A 6,564-nucleotide genomic window follows, 5' to 3' on the forward strand; every position below is an offset into this window, starting at 1 on the left:
ATGGAATATCCACAGTAATATATTTAAAGTAATATATTTACTATACTTCATGGCTGCTTTCCCTAGTATCCTAATGAAACCCAGCAGTGAAACCTCAGTGCCAGCTGTCGGTTCCACCCAGCCACTGGTTGGCCTGACCTCCCCATTGCCAGGAAATATGAACTGTACTGTCTGAAGGAAAGGGTCGCAATTTAGTCTGTGGCCAAACAGAGAAGAGAAATAATGCTTTAGAGTCTAAGCTGATAATCTTCTTGGAAGCACCCTCAGACAGCAGGGTCTGGTTCTTCAGCTCCTTGAAGAGCAGAGCAGAGCAGATGTCCTCTTCAGAGGCTGCAGGTGGTCCTGCATTGCTTGTTGCTGATATAAGCTCAAGTAGCTTTATTTGAGGCTATTTCCAGCCAATGGATGGGGATAGATCTATATAGGCTATACGAATCCTGTGTCAAGGTGACAGTACAGAAGTGTGGCATCAGGAGGAACAAGTCCTTTGCGCCTGATGGGCCAGACGTTTCAAGGTGTGGTTCTTCTGCTGGGTAAAAAAATCTCTATTCAACAGTGCACGGAATTGCACAGAAAAGTGAGACCCACGTTCACACCATAATTTTAAGGCAATCTGTATCATCCTTCTGACCGTGACCTTGGTCCCTGCCCGCCAGGGCTTACCTTGTGTGATTGCTTGGGAGGTCCAAACTCAGACAGCTCTCTGAGAAAACTGAGCACACACATTGATGGGGAGGTTTTAATAAGTTGTCCTCAAGAGAATTGTGCTCTAGATCACTTTCTAGTCACCTCTGGGACTGGAATTTGGTGCTCTTAACACTGCTACAGACCTTGCAGCACTCCTGGGCAAGTAGATGACAACATAATCACAGCTGTTCTCAGGAGAGCAGGGTTCTGCCATTCTCAGCTTGAAAGAAAATTAGATTTTAATGAGGAGTACCGGGTAAAAATTTCTGGAACTCAGAAGCCTTTAGCATCCATTGAGAACATGGACGGTGGAGAAAAAAGTATGAAACGTGGCTCAGCCCTGCTACTGCCCATGGGGCCACCCTGTGAACAAGGCTCCCCAGGGAGAGCTCATGTCTCTCCTTGCTTCCTCTAGTCCAAGTAGTTACTTCCATCCAGCCTTAGATTTTAGGTTAAGTAATTTATAAACCGGTCTGTAACATTTCCTCTTCTTGCTCCAGATGCCCACATATCCTTCCAAAACCCCTTTCTAGGTTTTCAAGTTCTATCAAAGCTCTACCTGAAAACTGCAAGAGAAGCACCTTTCATCTTGTGGTGTCTGTATGTCCAAAAAGGCTGTGCCTGGCCCAAGGTTGTCTTGCCCATGCTGAACCTGGGGATTGAGTAGTTAATGGGAGTAGAGGGGAAGTGCTTATGGAAAAGGAGTGGTTGAAAATGTACCTTTGACTGTTAGCTTGGGGAAAACTTACAGCTTTGGTTCTGGTTTCCTAAGGGTCCTCCAAGTCCTGAAAATTTGGGTTAGTGAGTAATAGCAGGTGAATCTGAGCTGTGCAATAAATTCATGGACTTTTCCATACTCATGGCCCTGTGTGCAGTGCATTAATTAGTGTAATGGTGCCCTTTGTCTAAACTTCTTAATTGCAAAGTCATCAGTGATTTTGTAGCCCTTTGCTGTTAATGGTGATATTCCTTACCCCAGGAGTGAGACGTGGACTTCTGCAGAAGGCCTGGGTAGTTCCTGTCCCTCCCGAAGCATTTTGCAGGGCACTGATGCTGGGGATGTCTGTGCAAACTGAAAAGCAAACTGGTTCTGCTGTCTCTGTCTCGTTTTTCCCCACCAGCAAGTAATTGAGTGGTTGCACTTTATTAATGCCAATAACCTTCTAGTTTGAGCTGTTAGTATACAGTTTGATATTTGTATTTATTTATTTGTAACATCCAGACTTTGTACTGTCTGGGTTAATCCTCAAGCTAATCTGATGCTGAGCTATTATTTTGACGATTGAGTATACAATTTGACGTTCATGCTGTACTTTGTGTAGCTAATTTATGTAACTCAATTTATAAATTACATAAATTGGTTACATAATTTACCACATACCTTGTACACTTCACAGTAATATTCCCAGCTTGCAATTTAAACAATCCTTATACCGAGAATAATTTACACTGAAGACTCTTGAATAATTTTGCAATCTATTCCTGGACAGATAGGGAGCCGTGTTTGTTAAATAAACGCTTGCTGGTGTTGGTTTTAACTTATTAATCACTCCGTCCTGATTGTCAGGTAATCGGTTGCCCGTGTGTGTGTCCTCTTGGGCGATGCTGTGCTGGCAGGGCCAGACCCGTGCAGGGGTCCGGGTCTTCAGTTTGTGACTTTCAGGAGCCTCCTGCCTGGGAACGATGAATTTCTCCCTCTATCACCTGGTGGAAACCAGGCTTCAGCGCAGCCGATCCCGCCTGGAAAGCCAGCTCTGCTGCCTGCCGCCTCGTCCAGGAGTGCAGACTCCGGCTTCTCCATCGCCCACCCAAGCACATATGTGATGGGTGGTGGTACGCTCATGGTGAGGTGGGGTTGGAGGGAGAGGAGGGGGCCTTGCTTGTATCTGGGAGAGCTTGTGGTGCAGGGGTAGAGGACATCTCCATGGGTGGTGACCCAAGGATGTTACATGTGATGAGTCCTCGGGAAATCTCTGCTTCGCCCAGGGCATGGGTTAGAGGGAGGCAGGTCCTGCTCCTAACCTCATGGCACCAAGGTGTTGAAAGGATGTAGTGAAAGGCACAGGGAAAGCTGTCATGCTGCCTGTTTGCAGCTGCCCCGTGCAGGCAGCACCTCAGCCCCGAAGCTCTGTGCTTTCCTTTGGGGAGCTGCTCCCCGCGAGCAGCCCCAGTGCTGAGACCCAGAGGAGGATCGTGCTGTTCATCACCCCTTGTTTGAGTGGCCTGTGGGGCATCAACTGGCCCATTTCCATCACTCCTGGTCACTGGTGTCATGTGTGTTGCCATAAATGTTATTGTGGGGCTTGCAGGTGTCAGCCTGGGTGTCCAGCAGTGCCCGTAGCCCAGAGGGAACACCGTGCTGCTCCTTACAGCCAGGCATGATGTTTGCCTGCTGTTAAAGTTGCCAGAGCTCCTGATCTCCAGGTCTGGCTTTGTCCCCTTTCCTTCTTTTGGAGTCCATACTGTGGCCAAACAGCTCCTGCCTGGGCAGCAGCAAAGCAGAGAGGTGCCAGGGCAAGGGGCATGAGGGCAGCAAGGACTCGAAAGGCAGGTGCTCCTGTTAGCGCCAGCATCGCCTTGCCTTGCCTTTCCTTGTCCTGTCACTTTTCATCCTGCTGTCACTGCCTGGCTCCCCTGCTTTCCCCAGGAGGGGACAGTGGTGACAAAGACCATTAATTTGGCATCCAGCTGCTCCAAAACCCCGTCCTACCCTGCAGCTGTCACCCTGTGACTGATGGCTCCAACCACTGCAGATACCAAACATGCAAATGAGACATTTGGGAGCACAAGGATGGAAGTCATCTCGTAGTCCTGCCAGCCACCGTGGCCACCAGCCACCTCCCACTGATGCCCAACAATCTTCCCCTCCCCACGGTGCTGCCGGGATGTTCTCTTCTCACCTGCCTCGAGCTCCCAGCATCCAGGGGACCATGGCTCTTCCCAGCTCTGCCTTTGCTCCTCCCGATCTACCTACCAGTTAGGACGAACAAATGAGTTATTACACACACACAATCCCAGCACGTGCACGAGCCGGACCCACGCACCCCAAACCTGTGTGAGCAGACCCCAACCCGGCTGGCTCCCATAATTATCTCCTGCAAGGCAAAACAATTAGGAGTCTTTGCTCTCCCCTCCCTCTCTTCCCCCTTCCTCTTCATTGTTCTTGGCAAAAAAAGGTTAATTAAACTCAGAAAATATCCCTTTTCTCCCCCCTCCTAAGCATGAGACTGTTAATTTTCTCTTTATATTTGTATTTAATTAATTCCTGCAAAGGCTCCGACTATATTTTTTTGGTATAATTTTTTCCTTTGTCTCTCTCTCTCATTGTTAATCCTTGCATATTCAGTTTTTCCCCTCCCTTTTCCCGTAGATTTGAAATTCTATTACCATTTCAGAAGGCAGGCGTTTGAAGAGAAAATTGAATACCCGTCCAGCCTTGATAAGAAGGGACATTTGGTACTAACGGTAATTTGTGAAGCAGATTTTCCCCCCGCCCGCGGTCGGTCCCCCCCTCCCTTGCTCTGCACACTCAGGGTGGAGGATCCGTGTGTGCCATGGGGATGTTGGGGGGTATGTCACGGCATTGCCTGTGGCCTTTGCGGCCCCTCTGTCCCTGGGTCGCTGGGTCGGGGCTACAGTGCCCCAGCAGCCGTGTGCAGGGATGGGGTGACATGGTGACAAGCTGGCCCAAACACCTCCTATGAGTTTTCACACCCCTCGGGAGCCGACCCGGCACCCCCACTTTGCTTTTTTTGCATAGAGGTGATGCCAAAAGTGATGCTGTGCTCTGCTGTGCCCATGTTTTTAGGGGAAGCTGGACTGTGCTCGGAGGGTACCTGCAGTTTCCAGGGAGAGCTCCTCTCCTCGGCCCCACCAGCAGCCAGCGGGACTGAGAGCAGCAGCCCTGAACCCCCTGTGCAGGGCCGAGGGGTTTCTCCTCCGGACGTCCCTGTGCGAAGCCGTGTGGCCCGTGTCTGCCTGGGTAATGTCTCTGCATCGGGGGTCTGGTTTTCAGGCACGGGGCCCTGCAGCTCCCGCACTGGGGACGCGGCTGTGGGCACAGTCATCGCCCTGTGCCCCTTCCCACCGTGCCCTCCCGCCCCGGGGTAGGTGCGGGGCTGCCCGCGGGGTTAACGCACCGGCTGGCGGTGGGAAAGCAGGAGCGGGGATTTATTCTGATCCCCCCCCCCCCCGCTCCAGGCTCGCTGTCCCCTCCCTCGGCACGATGGCCCCTGCGCAGGACCCCCACGGCCCCGTGCCCCCGAGGGGTGCGGAGCACCCACCCTGCTGCACCCACCGGGGCCTGCGGCCGCGGGGCACCCACCGCCCGCGGGGCCGGGGACCCTCCGTGTGGCCGGGGGCCGGCGGGGCCGGGCATCCCTCCTGGCAGGCAGCACAAGATGGCACTGTCGGTCCGCGCTGCCGCCGCTGCTGCCGCTCGGCTCGGGGCCGGGGGAGCCCGGAGGCTGCGGGGCTGCCGGGGGCCGGGCGGTGCCCCCAGGCTGCCCCCGGCGGGGGTCTCCGCTGGTCGGAGGCCGAGGAGCATCTCTGTGAGCGCCTGAGCTGACCCAGGCGCTGCCTCCCCGGTGCGGGGCAGGTAACAGCCCGGCTGTGCCCCGCTGCGGGACCTGGGCTGAGGCCTGTCCAGACTCGTGTCACTTGTGACCCGCAGGGGATGTGAATCCTGGTTACGGCTCCCGGGGCAGGTGCATTAACCGAGGGGCAGGAACTGGCCACCGCTGCTGGCTGGGTGATGCCCCGGGGTTCAGGAGAATGTCCCTCGCCCTGGGACAGGGCAGGAGCTGCAGCCCCCCAGGACAGGGCCACGGCCGTGGTGTCGCTGCCCCATGCAAACACACGGGCAGAGATGGATGGCAGCCGCTGTGGCCACCGGTGTTTCTGTGACCCCAAACAGCCCCTGAGCAGGGCCTGGGGGTTACGCTCCTGCTCGGGTGCCGTGCTGGGGGCTCTGCGCCCCGCTCAGGGGGGGTCCTGGGAGCACCCTGTGCCCGTGGGTGCTGGAGGGTTACGCAGGAGCCCCAGGGAGAACCCCCCGCCCTGGCACAGCGTAGCCCTGAAGCGGAGCTGGTGGGACATGATGGGGAGCTGATGCGGGCTGTGAGAGCCTGGAGAAAATTTTTAGGTCCAGGGCGAGCAGCCCAGGGGCGGTGGGCAGGCGGACAATGGCGAGAGCTGCAGAGCCCCCGGGAGCAGCGCGCTCCCCACCTCCCTCGCTGCCGTGTAAATCATGACGGCTTGGACTGAGCTGAAGTGAAATATTCCTGTTTCCTTGCCCAAATCTGTAGTTTCCTTCTGGCTCCAAGGCTCTGGGCCATATTGCACATTTGAATTTAAAAGCAGATTTGCACTTGGGCTTTTTATTTATTTATTTATTCTAGAATTATTATTTTCTTTAAAATCAAGGTCCTTTTTTTGCTTCAGCTTGATGCTTCCTCCTGGAGCAGTGGCTGATGGACCTGGGTGCAGAGGGCCTGGGTCAGGAGGCAGAGGTAGGTCCCTGGCCCCAGGGGGTGTCCTTAAGGACGTCTGGAGCCGGGGAGGGAGGATGGTGGAGGGGACAGCCTGGGAGCCCGGTGCTGGCTGCCAGCCCTGAAAAGGGAGGTGCAGAGTTAAGGCAATGGCTGGGGGTGCTGATGGGCACCCCGCTTCCCCTCCCTGCTGTAGGATTTGCCATCTGCTGCATGAGAGGCAGCATTTTCTTACTTAGGGGATGTCACACTGGGGACGACACGTCCCTGTGCAGCATTGCTGGGCTGCCCTGACCAGGCTGCGCTCTGCCTTTGTCCCATGAGCCGCGTGTTCCCAAGGGCTGGGGTGCAACAGTATAGGTCTGGGCTCTGGAGGTGGCCTTGTGGT

Source organism: Nyctibius grandis, chromosome 10 (genome assembly GCF_013368605.1).
Source record: "Nyctibius grandis isolate bNycGra1 chromosome 10, bNycGra1.pri, whole genome shotgun sequence".
NCBI classification, from domain to species: domain Eukaryota; kingdom Metazoa; phylum Chordata; class Aves; order Nyctibiiformes; family Nyctibiidae; genus Nyctibius; species Nyctibius grandis.